The 14,537-nt window shown below is 34.8% G+C and overlaps 1 protein-coding gene across 1 annotated transcript in view; it reads left to right on the top strand.

Annotated features, from left to right (window-relative positions):
* The first annotated feature begins 11,357 nt into the window (after nucleotides 1-11,357).
* Nucleotides 11,358-14,537, top strand: part of PCDH15 (protocadherin related 15) — a 789,434-nt gene continuing 786,254 nt past the window's right edge. The window contains exon 1 of the mRNA XM_053663991.1: nucleotides 11,358-11,634. The gene's annotated coding sequence lies outside the window, so the exon portion shown is untranslated. The remainder of the gene's footprint in view (nucleotides 11,635-14,537) is intronic.

Raw genomic sequence — 14,537 nt, 5'->3', positions numbered from 1 at the left:
TAATAATTACAAATGCTGGTCAAAAGTTTTGAAAGAAATATATACATTGGAAGTTGTAAAATGTTGTCTAGAAAGATGCATGATGTCCATGTCTGGTAGATGGGCAGCCAAGCCACCGATGCAGTGATGCCAGAAGTGCAGACTGGCAATGGAATTCTGGGATCCTGCATCAGGGACATCTCACACCTTTGATAAGGAAAGGATTGCATATCAGAGTTGAGATACTAGGTGGAATTATTCTTAGGTATATGAAGAGGAAAGTAAAAAATAACAATAGTGATTCTGAGATGAAGAATGGATGCCTGAGACTAATTATCTCTTAATATTGTACACAGATCTTGTTGCAGGGGGTCCCAAGGGTGACAGTGAAGAGAATCCAGAATTGTTTTTTTCACTGATTTTTGAAAATTGACTAGAGGTTCCTGAGTGTTCCTCTTTGGGGGGAACATTTTGGTACTACTTAAAAATCTCAGATTGTTTGAAAAAAATGAATTATGAGTATTCATTAGAAAGTGTATTAAGTGTTTGATCAGATTGAAACTGAGATTATCAGATTATCTGCTTTGAATATGAGTTCTCTTCTCCAAACTGTATTTTCAATTCTTAAACCACTAATGATGAGAGTTAACATGAGAAACATAGTCTCCCAAACAGCAGAAGCCAGTGATTAAAACAGGGGTCCCCAGTCTCCAGGCAATGGACCAGTGCTGGTCCGGGCCTGTTAGGAACTGGTCCACACAGCAGGAGGTGAGCTTTAATGTAATGCACTTGAATCATCCTGAAACCATCGCCCCATCCCAATGGATCCAAGGAAAAATCTTCTTCTAGGCAACTGGTCCCTTGTGGCAAAAAGGTTGGAAACCACAGAATTAAAAAATTATACCAACTTTTTTTTTCTATTCAAAGCAAGAATTCTGGCTGGGGAAAACTGACAATATCAACTTCCTTGTCCACCATACCTACTTTCTTCCTTTTTCTATGATCCAGTCTACTTTATTATTATTAATTTTGGATATCTGCTTTCAGATGTTTTGTTCATACCTGTTATTTACTACTGTGTTGCCATTCCTACACCTTTCTCTGGCAGATTTTTAGCACTCAGCATTGAGTGTATATAAGCACAGACCTTTTTATTCAGATACAGTAGGTCTGAATTAAAAGGAAATGAGCATTTTGAGAATGAAATGATATGTAGTATATAATAAACATCTCTCTAAATAGGAGACTGGATTCTCAGTATAATTTCATAGAAATACATTTGCTCAGCTTCTAATTTCTTGTTGACTATTTTGACATTTAGCATAGTAGTGCTAAGTATTGCAGTATTTATATATTTTCTTTGCTGGCCAAGCTATTTCTTATGAACTTCCCAGGAATTAGTGTTCATTGATTCTGTGAGAATCACAGAGAGCATCAGTGATGTTAATGATTAGATTTTTATTTCTCCTTTATTTTCACCTATAAATTTAATTAGAGCCAAATCTAGGAAGATGTTACCAACAAAGAATATAATAAGTGCTTGATTAATATTTTAGCTACCTCTGACAATTCTAGAATTTAACAGCTTGCCAAACATGCTAAAACAAGAGACTCTGTGGTTAAATAATGTTAAAATAATATTCGCACCTTAACAATGTGCAAATAATAATCTTCAGCATAATCTATACTCTCCTAATATGGCCATACTTATGTCAGTTTTTATCACCTAGATTAGCAATAAAAACATTGTTTCTCAGGGTATCAGTCCAATTTTAATCCATTTTTTGTTGTTTTTCAATCACTTAATTTCTCATTAGAGCTCAATCAACATAAAATGAACATGAATGTAGCTAAAGGTATATGTGTCTTGGAAGGTATCCCTGCTTATGTATTTCTACATGTTTCCATTAACAACAAAATTATTTTGTCATACTATTTTGAGTATGGAATGGAACTCGACCTTGTTCCAAAGTATGTGACATGGTAATCAGTTGCTATGAAAATTGTGAAGCTCTTTAAAATGAAGCTTTTACATGAAGCTATAAAGTAGTTATAAATTCCTTCACTCCAAAAAGACATGGGTTTGAAAGAAGGGAGGTCTGAATAACTGCCAAGAAATAAATCCACTGGCCATAATCCTTTAAGTTCCAGATGCTAGTGGTGGCTCTGAAGGTGGCAGTCAGAGCTAAAAGATGGGACTGCCTGGCTTATTAGCTCATTTCAGTCTGCTCTGCCACAGTAAGAGGCTTGCTGGATCAGAAGTAACTCCGACTCTGCTTTCCTCTGTCTGTGGGTTTTTGGAGGGAGGAGTGGGGGCCTTGTGCTCTAGGCTTTGCATAAATGATGGTTTTCCATCAACACATTTCTCTCTGACTGCTTTTGAGGAAGAGACAATAGGCAGACAAAGACAGAAAGACAGAATACATTTGTTTACAAACTTGGGGGAAAAGTTTGTCTTCCCAAATTTTGCTCTTTGAAACAGATTAAAATACTAGAGATTATTGAGTCAAAAAGAAACCAGTATAAATATAAAAGTGAAGTACTTTGTCTCAGTTATTATAAGCTTAGTGATTAGTCTTCATCTAAAAATAATATTTATACAAATGCATCTAATGTAAAGTTTTGTATAGAAAGTACCAACAAATATTTGCTGAGACTGGGACTCCTAAAGTACTATAAAATATGCATAGAATTTAAATGTATTATTTTATAATTATAGATAACTGAGATCATATTAAATTTAGCAAAATATTATGCTGAGGACTTTTTATAAGTCTCAAGATAGCAGAGTGATGAAGGTGATTCATAAAACTATTTTCCCTATCACCTAAAGTCTAATGATAAAAACTTTAAATGACCTAAATAACTTCATCATTCCCCACTTATATATTTATGTATGTTTATGTGTGCATATGTATACATATATATTTATGTATATATATGTATGTATATGTGTGTGTGTGCATGTGTGTGTAAAACTTGTGTTTAATAATAGGCTTAGGTTGAAGAAATCTAAGAAGACATCTTGGTATTCTTTTTACAAATTTACTATCAAAGAAAGACAACACCAAGCTCATTTAAGTTGTATTCTACTTACCACTAAATAAAGTTCCCCAGTCGTAGCCTTCATCATGTGATCCTGAACTACTGCTGTGCTTGTAGCTTATGGTTATATAGAGATTCTTTCAAGTTTTTTGTTTTGGGGAATATTTTCCTAAATTACTCTGGTTTTAAATATTTCAACTAATTAGGTGTCAAAGTGCTCATATTGATGGGGACTTACAATGTTTCTCTGATAAAATAATGTATAATTTTACATATTAAAAAGCCCTATATGGTTTTCAAAAATGTTGAGAGAAAGCATTGATTGTTCAGAATATTTAACTATTTTATCACATTATTTTTGCACAGATAAATAAAACCTGGAGTCTGGATGAATATAGTAAAGACACTAAGAGAAAAGATAGTATGGTAGGTAGAATTCTAAGATGGTTTCATGATCTCCACCACCAGGTGTCATGTCCTATGCAGTCCTCCCCCTGCATGTGGGAGGAGACTATAACTTACCTGTAACCAACAACACGTGACAAAGTTTATAGAATATTAATCTTGTGATGAGATAAGGCTACATCCCATAGAGGTGATACAAGGAAGGCTTTGTGTACTAGCAGGATTTCATTTTGGTAGTACACATAGAGAGCTTCTCCTGATGCCTTTGAAGAAGCAAACAGGCATGTGGTAAACTGCCTAAGAAGAGGGTTATGTGGCAGAGAGAACAATGACCAACTCAAGCAGCTGAAGGCCACCACCACCTGAGGGTCAGTAAGAAGTCAATCTGGGACCCTCATTTATCCCATCATAACCAAGTTTGCCAAGGAACCTGAAAGAGTTTATAAACAGATTCTTTCCCAGCTGAGCTCCCAGAAGGTAACTCGGTCTGGCCAACACCTTGATTACAGCTTTGTAGAACCCTGACCTGGGCCTATGAGCCATACAAAGTATGTGATAATAAGAACATGTTGTTTCATGCTACTAATTTTGTGGCAATTTGTTATACAGCATTCTGGATACTAATACACCCAGAATATGAGAATTAGATGAGAAGAACTGAGAAGAGTTAGCATAAAAGGAATGTAGTTTTTCCATTTAAACCAATGAAATGTTTGTAATATCTCAGTTCTCTCTTTGGAAATATAATGTATCCCTAAGATAAATATGAACTAGTTAAAAATAGTTAAGAAATAAGCATAACATTTAGAAAATATTTTATAGCAATTATTAGCTATACTTTGTTTTATTTTTCTGTATGAAATAGTCAAATAATTTGATCTTAAAATGTCTAATTTCATCCAAGCTTATTTTACCACCTGGCTTATTTCACTCAGCATAATGCTTAAAAAGAATTTCTATATTTTCAAGTCCATCAGATGTCCATGGAGATAAATATCTCATTCTAAATCCAATACTCTTTAAAATTAAGTTTTAAAACATGGTACAATGAGTTCAGCATCTTCTTCACATATTTTACTTAGTCACATTGTATATGCTCATGTGCAACTATATGTTTATGAAATTAGTCATTTCTCTCAGCATTGTCATAGAACTATTATATTATATCCCCAAATTGCTCTTTTAAAATAATAGTCTGCCTGTTGGAAATCTCAGCACAGCTAAGTATTAAATGGAGATTATACTGGCCCTTACCTCTTGAGTTCTCATTGTAAAAGAGGCAAGTGCTGAGTTTTTTAAAACAAGGAAGATATTGATAGCAAAAAAATGTGAACTCTAGCTACCTTGAATCCTGACAATTAAAGCATGTTCAAATCAAAACCAAGGTTGTACAACATGGAATTGTAACAGACTTATTGGTGTGAATACAGATGGCTCCTCAGCCCCAGGTACCTGGTTGAGGATTTGCTATGGGTTTCCACCCAACAGCTTTGGATCTCAACTCAATGACCCTGACAATAATAAGCCTAGAATAGCTTGATCCCAGGCAACTTACTAAGACCCTGCTTGTAATGAGCAGGGCTATTTTAATAATCCTGCAGAGGCTTTTGTTCACTAAAGCTTTAATGTGGGTTTTAAAAAAAGGCTTCTCTACACTTTGCAGTTCCTTTTGAATCAATGACTCAATCCTCATTCTAGAAAGACAGGCAACATTTTCTCATGTCTTACTTTCTCAATGAGATATATTTGAGATAATATATTACTTAGTATTGGTTTCTTTCATTGTAGTCAGATTCCCTAAAATGTTCCCTAACAGCAGACTGGAGTCTAAGGCTATAAGAATTATTCTACATAGTTAATATATTAATTTGCCAAAGCTGGTGAATAGAGTAAGAAGCATTTCAAGTCCCTTTATAATCAGAGAAGTAGCTTTGCATTATAATATAACATAAATCTGCTATTTGTAAGTATAATACATCCTCTTTTAAAACAAGTAAGGATTTCAAAAAATTACATACAGAAAATAAAATGTCTGTTTTTGACCAGCTCTTTGCTTTTTATTGTTCATTAATTACCAGTGAACAGATGAACTGGTATGGATGAAAAAGGCTGTGGCAATTTCACATCTGTATGTAGGATATAACTGATTTTTGTCATCCAGATGGAGCATTATGTGTTTCTATTTCACTGCTCTGTAAAATTCATGTTTATGAAAAATCCTCACAGGGTCAAGTACAACTAGTTTTATGAAATTTTACAATAACACACAAAATATGTATTTTGTACGAACACACACAAAATACATGAATTAAACATATTCAGATATTTATCTGTGGAAGAAAATGGGGAATGAGAAGAAGATGTGCTAAAAAGGAATATAAAAAAGTAAAAGTTTACTCAAAAAGACATCAGTGGGGGTGGCTATTTATCTCACTCTTCCTGCAGTGATAATCGTCAAATTTACATTCAGCATGACATTTCCAGTGCACATGGACACAGGGTGTACACACCGAAATGCAGTTTCTAAGCAAGGGTGAATACTACTTTTCTTTAACTTTAAAAACTTGACCATTTATTTGATTTTGCCACATTTTTACAGATTTTATGATTAGCACTTTAAAAGTTGTATAATCATACTTAAAATTAAGTAATATAATCTACATGTCTACTTTTCTTTTTTTTAAAGAATTTTATTTATTTACCTTTAGAGGGGAAGGGGAGGAGAGAAGGAGAGAAATATCAATGTATGGTTGCCTCTGGTGCACCCCTTGCTGGGAACTGGCCCCTGCTGGGAACTGGCCTGCAACCCACAAATGTGCCCTGACTGGGAATCAAACCGCGATCGTCTGGTTCACAGGCCCGCACTCAATCCACTGAGCTACACCAGCCAGGGCTTACATGTCTACTTTTCAATTTATGTTTGACTTTAATGATTCATTTTTTAAATGTATATAAGACATCCTTTTCATTTCCTAAAGTAGGTGAAATCCTAATCTTCAGTGTTTAAATGTTTAAATTCAACCTAATTTTATATATGTGTGATTAACTGCTGTGCTTTGAAGAACATATCCTCCTCATCAGACTTTGTACTATGCAGCTTACCTCATGTAACAGACCATTCTGTTGTAAGCAAGGTATTGAGCTCTTTTACATCTCTATGAGATTATAAGAAAGACATCTTGTGTAGATGAGGACAATGGGTGGCACAGCTCCACCTTTATTGGGAGAAAAATTACCCAATAATTTTGGGACGGTGTTTATCTATTCCTCTAGATAAACACCATCCCAAGCCAGAACATAAGGACTCACAAAGTGAGCACTTCGGACTTTAGCCCCAGTGACTCCTCCTAGATGTTTACCCTTGACCTTGGCTGAAAGTAGCCAAAATGGAAGCTTGGGAAGTTAAAAGTCTCAAACCAGTGTCCAAACCCAAACCTCTAACTTTTAAGGCCCTTCCTTCTCTGCTCTTTCTCATTTCCAAGAAAGATGGTCATCACTCTATAAGTAACATTTGTTCAGCACTTTCTATATGCTTTATATGAACTCGGTACCTGCCAGACATCCTGTAAAACAATGGCTCACATGCACTTTCTGTTTAATCTTAAAATACTAATTCTATCTTATTTTATATATGAGAAAATCAAAGCTTAAAAATGAAGCAGCTTGGTGAAGGTCAGCCGGCTGGTAAATTTCAATATACAGTTTCCCATTCCCATCAGCTCCAAAACAAAAAATGCTTAACCGTGGTCTTGTGTGGTATCACTGCAAACCTCATGAGCTAGACCTGTGACCAGGGATCTCGCTGTACTACCATGCGCAGTGAATGGACACAGACGCAGCTTCAGTTTCATATCCCTAGGCTCACTCTAGATCCTTGGACTCTGAGTTTCCACAGGAATCTGCATTTGAACAACCACCCTGTGACCCTTATGCAAATAAAAACTTAGCACACATAGCATGACTTATCACAAGACACCCTTGCCTGAAATTCTATGGTACCTTTCTTCTGCCTACATGGTAAAAATTAAACTTTAAAACATTGAATTACTAAGATTTGCTTTATCTGGGACTTGCCCCATATGCTGCTCTCTCATGTTTGTACCTATAACCAAACAATATCAAACTTTGTGTTAAAATGTTAATACTAATACCTAAAATTACCAAATAGATACCATGTTTCATTTACTATTATGAGTATTTGCAAAATATGCCACATAATATACCACATTTAAATATCTTAATATGCCTGTGGGGTAGGTATCAATTACTATTCTAATATTCCGATTAGAAATCAGAGTCTCAGAGAGGTTAAGGAATTAGTCCAAGGTCATACACAAAAAACTATTAGATCTCAGACACTTGCATGCCAGCCCAACACATTTGCATATGATGCTGATGCATTGCCCAAATTACAGATATATTCACAGAAGCATGAGGAAGCATAATGAGTTTAGAGACTAGCAAGCTCCTCAATAACATAATTAAACAGCTTTTTCAATTATCTGTGATCTTTTGCTTACTGTAGATAAGGAGATGGACTGAGACAAGTCAGGTTACTTGCCAGGTTACTAGCTACAAGGGGCAGAGATAGAAACCAGAGCCAAGTTCAACTCCTAACTCTTCAGTTTCAAAACTTTCTGATGCTTGTTCTTGACACAGCATGGTACCACTCATTCATTTTGCTGGAATCATCACCTTTTGAATAAGTTGCCTATTTCCATTGTTGTATTCCAATCCTAAGGTTCATCCTAAATTGCAAATTATGAAGACATATTTATCTGAAGCAGTATTTTCTTTATTTTTTATTTAAAAATATTTACTTATATTGTTTATGCTATTACAGTTATTCCCTCCTTTTCTCTCCTTCCCAACCTCTGTCCAGCACCACACTTTTCCTCCCTAAGTTGATCCCCTTTTGGTTGTGTGTGTCAACGAGTGTGCAAAACTGTTCTTTGGTTAATCCCTTCATTGTGAGTTCCCCTAAGAGTAACAGGTACCTAATCTATAATGTTTCTTGTTCCCATAAGTATCTCTCACTCAGTATCAATTTTCAAACTTTCTTTTTCTCTAATTTAAGTGCTGTATTTCATGTTTTTATCCCGACCATTGTTTCTGACCCTTTAAAATCTGCCTCCCACACATTCTGTCTGCCATGTGTGCCTTTTAACTTTCTAAGGAAAGCAGAAATTTTATTCTTTACTATGGAATAAATATTCTAAAAAATGTTTTATTTATTTATTTTTTGAGAGAGGGGAAGGGAGGAAGAGAGGGAGAGAAACCTGACCTGCAACCCAGACATGTGCTCTGACTGGGAATTGAACCGATGACCCTTTGGTTCCCAGGCCAGCACTCGGTCCACTAAGCCACACCAGCCAGAGCTGGAAGGAATATTTTATAGTGTTTAAAATAATTTATCTCAAGGATGCATTAGGCAATTAAGGTATTGGCATGTTAGGTATATACTTTGTCAATAAAATAATTTGATTTATTAAACATTTACTTTACATGTGAGACTGTTGGCTACAAGCAGTAAGGCATACAAAAGTAAATTAAACAGGGTCCTTTATTTATGAAACTGAAATCAATAGGGATGCTAAGATACAGTAAAAAATCATTGTGTCATCTATAAAAGTTCACATGATAATAATGAATGGCCAGCTCCCTTAGACCAGTATTTTCCATTCCTAAAAGTTACGCAAATGACAATCAGAATAGAATATAAACTATTTCTGCAAACATATTAAAATGATAAATTACCAAAAATTCAAAACATAAGTACTTTGTTACATAAATTGTATGTATGCATGGATAATGAAACATCATTAATAATGATTATTTGAATATTTATTGTCAAAAGGAATGTCCATGATATTTTTTAAATATAAAAGAAGGTTGAAAATGTGATGGTTACAGCAGGTTTTAAACTGGTTTTAAAGTGTATGAGTGAGAGAGAAAGAGAAAGACACAGAGAGATAGAGAGGGTTGGAAACGTCTAGAGAATCACACATGATATTTTTAACAAAAGTTATCTCAGGGTACTGGATTTTTCAGTTACATTTTCCTTTTGCTTATTGTGTTTTTAAATCATCTCTCTTTTATGCTATAGTCTATGCTGCATTTTTGTTTCTTCTTAAATGTAGTTCTCCACAAATCTCAATACATTGATTCAAAAAAATCAGCTATTATCATCCATGAGTTCAATTGAAGATATCTAATTCTTCATAGGAAATGATGAAGATATGAATTTTTTTGTATTCTAGCTGCCTTTGTAATGTGTCATCAAAGTTATACTTAAACATTACCAGGAATGAGACTGACTTTGTCATCAATTAAAAATACATTTAATTATTCTTATTACTGGAACATCTTTCTGATACCAGCTGCTTTATTTAACCAATGACGTCAATGTTTGGTTTATTCCACATATGTGATGTTTCAGTGAGTTGAAAAAAGTCCCCCCAAATAAAATGTACACAACTTCGTTTAAACATTTATTAATAAAGCCTTCTTTATTAAAACATCCAGTTTAAGCTTTTACAACTTCAATTTATATCATTTTAATCTGTGTAGAAATTCTCACCACTAGCCCCCATCTGCTATGTTTTGAAGAAAGCAAAGTTTTCAGTTTCTTCAAGTCTTAACTAAAATAAGAGCAACTAGGATATGCTTAAGGTCTCTGGGTTTCACCTGTGACTTTTCTTGTGATCAACTCGTACACATTTTACTACTTGACATTTATGACACATTTGGCTGGCCTTAGATTATTTGCACATTCATTAGAATTTTCCCCTTTCCTCTGGAAAACTGAACTTGCAAGATAAATTAATTATGCAATAAGAGAGATGTTACTCTCTGAGAATGTATGTTTATAAATATGGCAATGATCTAGAAGCATTCTGTGCTATTTTTTCTTGAATAGGATGAGTGTATCATCAAGAAAATATTCCACTTTGTCCGTGAAGAAAACATGTGCTATGGGATTCTACACCTTGTCATTTCTAACCAACCTTGGGATGTTTTCTCTGTCACAAGCACTGCTATAATATTTTTTAAATTGTTTTCAGTTTTAGATTCTTTTTTTCTCAGAGGCTCAGATGAATGTGTGGGCAAAATGTGATATGGATGCAAATCCCACACTTGGGATATTCCTGAAGAAATGTATACCTGATTTAGACAACAGAATGCTTTTTTCTACCAGTTTACATGTCTATTTTCAGAACTTTATTGTGAGGATTTTATATATCACAATATTTAAGGAATATGCTGTAACTATTTAAAAGCATGTTTCTTTATAATGCCCCGAGTCACACATGCCTATACAAACCTAAACAGTCTACTTTTAAGCTCCTATGAGAATGTATGAAGTTTCCTTATACCCCAAAGATGTGGAGATAGGTAGGGCTTAATATGTGAGTGTGGATTGAGAGGGAGAAGGAGAGGGGAAGAGGAAGAGAGGGAGGGAGGGAAAGAGGGAAGGAGAGAGAGAGCGGGAGAGAGAGAATGAAAATATGATCAAAGAAGCTTAAGAGATTATTTTGACTTGTCAATAATAGTGTCATTGAAGTAAGCTGCTAAACTTCTTAGTACTGATGAAGTAAATCAGTAAAAACAACCATGCAAAAAAAAGCAGAGAATCACCAGACTGGCTGCAAGGATAAACCACCAATAAAGCAGTCCAATGCCAATGATCAGTAGGGCATCAATTTGTCTTTTGAGCTGTAGCACCTGGTACTAATTAGTGCAAAGAGCTCGGCAATCCCTGTGTGGTTAGCACACTCAGCTCTCTCCTGTATGTGCTGTGAGAAGCAGGACAGCTAATTGCTGTTGCTTCGGTGCCAGTGAATCAACATGCTGAGCTAATAGCGACAGATAGAGGGCAGACGGATTCCTGCTAGCGGCTTAGAGTTAGTTGCTTGTGGTAACTAAGGCAGTTGACATATACCTCAGACCGGGGAGAAAGAAAGAGAGTATGCCTTCTGGGTTAATATTTTGAGGTGTTTTTCTTTTCCTCTATAATATCTTCTTGATGATACAAGACTGGATATTAATGCCTCGCAGACTCAAGAAGTGCATGCAACGTGTGAATGAATCATTTGGACCTAGAGTATGAACCCTGGTTGTTTTGAAAGGGATGTGCAGGAGGCAGCCTTGGCAAGAAAACTTGCTGCATAATCTTATGTGGGCTAAAGATGAAACTTTAAACTGGTAAGTTCTTTCTCCTCCCACCTCCTTTTCTTTATCTGTCAAATTTGAGGCTGCAGGGAAACACAGAGAAAGTTAGGAGCTTGTTCCAGAGCAATGGGTCTCTGTCATGCTTCTTCCCAAAACAGAGTAGTAGTGATGTACAAGTAATTATCTTCTGGGAAAATGAACATACGTCCTTGTCCTTTCATTTTTCCTGATTACTGGGTAGCATTATACTTTTATTGAGATGTCAAAGCAATATTTAGACATACATGTAAAATGATAACTCTGTGTGGTTAGTCATTTTTTAAATGTCACTCCTCAACTATGTTCTTTGCTTCTCTCTCTCTGACAAAATATAGAAAAAGAAAAGGGCCAAAGTATGGATATGCTGTATTTGTTTTTGTGTGTGCAAATATATGTATATGATGTTTTGTGTGTGGTAGTTGCTGGAAGTTGTAGTTAATGGGTAAGTGTAGGTGGCTAACTCTGCATCACAAATAACAGCATTATTTTTTTGTGTTTTGTTATAATATAAAGTATTCTGATATTTTTACTGCAGATGTTTTAGGATATCTACTTTACAAAAATAACTTGTAGCATTTAGAATTTGAATCCAGAATGGCTTTATCCTTATAAGACAAAGTTAATAATATGCAGTACTAACAACTTTCCCACTTTGTGGTATGGCCTTTACTTTAAAAACATAAATTGATTGAATGTGGAAGTCAGGGGATGGGTAAAGCAGGGGAGAGTAACGGGGGAAATGGAGACAACTATACGTGAACAGCAATAAAAAAAGAAGCATACTTTGGTAGCTATAGAAAAGGAGGGCCCTGAGAAACCAGAGTCAGGCCCAGCCTGCTGGTTCTCTAGAGCATATCTGTCCTGTGCACAGGTGGTCATCGGTTTGACGGAGTTGTAGCATGTATGCAGACAGCCATTGTTAACTAGAGGATAATGTGACCGCCTCATGTAAGGTTAATTCCAAGTCCTTACTCATTGGTTTTCACAAATAGAGCTAATTGTCAAGTGTAGTAACCAAATACTTAAGGGGTAGAGTTATTGTGTGGCTTAATGTGAGAGAAGCAAGTAATTTGTAAAAGAATAAATATTTGAAGCATAGAATGCTTCTTGTAGTTTTCACAGCAAGTTTGAATTGTTTCATATATGCTCATGTGAACTTATTTTTGTACTACCAGTTGGCTCTTCTATAACTTTCTTTAGTTTTCTTTAATTGCGGCTAAGTGTGAGTTAGTGCATTTATCAGTACGTGTGAGTCTTCAAATTTCAGCAATCTGATCCCCTCAACTGTGTACTCATTCTCCTATGAAATAAAAGGGAGATTTAATGTGCAGCAGGTTGCACTGAGTGAGGACACCCTCACCACTCAGCTGTTGCAATAATGCACGGAGCAGGGGGTGTGAATTCCCTCACTTTGCCACAAATGTCCTCTAAACATTAGCCGTTAAAGGACCTGAATTGATCATGGTATGTGCTATCTTACTGTTTACTTGTTTGGAATATTATGGGGTAAAATTTTTAGTATTCTTTATAAAGAGTTTTAAATAAAAAAAATTCATTTTCTAAGATTTTTGGAATAAAATATCCATTAATGATATTATTCGATGAGCTTATCTAATTAATGTGTAGACTATAAAATCAGTTCAAAAATGGTAATATTTGTAATTCTAAAAGAAATAAGCTAGGGTTCAAGTTAAATGTCCATTATAAACTTTCTTAGTCTTTCCACATTTAGATTTTGCATAGTATGCACTTTGTATTCTCATCATCCAACTTTACAGGCAGAGGAAGACATAAACTGAAGCCATTTGTAATAATTCTCCAGTATCTGGTAAACAGCCTTAGTTTGAAATTAAATGCAAAAGGTAATTACTATTTTCTTGTCAAAACAAATGACTATTTTTCTTTAATCATGAAATGTGTCATGCAAATATATGTTGAACAATTAATTATTCCTTTCTACAATCACTTGAACATGTGGGCTTTTACCTCATGAGTAAATAATAAGCCTTTATAGTAAAAGTAAAAAGTAAAACTAAAATAATAAAGCAATCCCCTAAATGTGAATATTTGAATGGTAGAGGAGAATATTACTCCTACTTGTAAATATGCAGGTATAATTTGAGACAATAAGAACTTTGATTTCTATTTACTAAACTTCTTGCATAAATCAGCTATTATCGTAACTCCATCCTAGCACAGAAGCCTCTGTATAAATTTACACCTTAATGGAGCCTTAACAGCAGGTATAAATATATGGTTTTAACTTTTACTAAGGATTCCAACCTAGGAATAAATTCAAGTTAGCAGAAATAATAATCTCAACCAAGAGATTGCTTCTAAATCGACTGGGCATGCTTATCATCTAAAAGTTTAATTTGGCTTGGAACTCAAAGTTTAGAGTAGGTTTTAGAAACAGTTTTATTTTTCTCTTTTCCCCATTTTTAAAGAATTGTTCTTACTATTGGCATCTCTGGTATATTTGAATGCTGTTGTCATTCTATGTCTCTCACACATATATAGAAGGCTATATAATTATAGTATTTAAAAGATAGTTTTACTTGATGGGGTTGACCTTCCAAAATGTTTTTTGTTTCTCCAAACTAAAACTTTGGATATAGATATATTTGTTTTGTAATGGGATTTTAATTTATTACTCTATAATATAGTAGACCACAGATTCAAAAGTAATGGTGACACTTGGGGCTTCATCTATCAGTTTTGTGCTTCATTGAGTTACATGAGGAGATGATGGAAGGAACTATGAGAATTCATTAGTGCTCATAGTTAATTTTGAGTGAAAAAATAACTACTACGAGAAATTTATGGCAAGATTATGTCCTCTTGATAGTTAGTCTCTGTATAAATTTCAAAGGTTCAAACACTCAGAAACTGAACTA

Source organism: Artibeus jamaicensis, unplaced genomic scaffold, assembly GCF_021234435.1.
Source record: "Artibeus jamaicensis isolate MK-2021 breed Jamaican fruit bat unplaced genomic scaffold, CSHL_Jam_final contig_332, whole genome shotgun sequence".
Taxonomy (NCBI): Eukaryota; Metazoa; Chordata; class Mammalia; order Chiroptera; family Phyllostomidae; genus Artibeus; species Artibeus jamaicensis.
The sequence above is the reverse complement of the archived record's forward strand: the minus strand, read 5'-3'. Positions and strand labels throughout refer to the sequence as shown.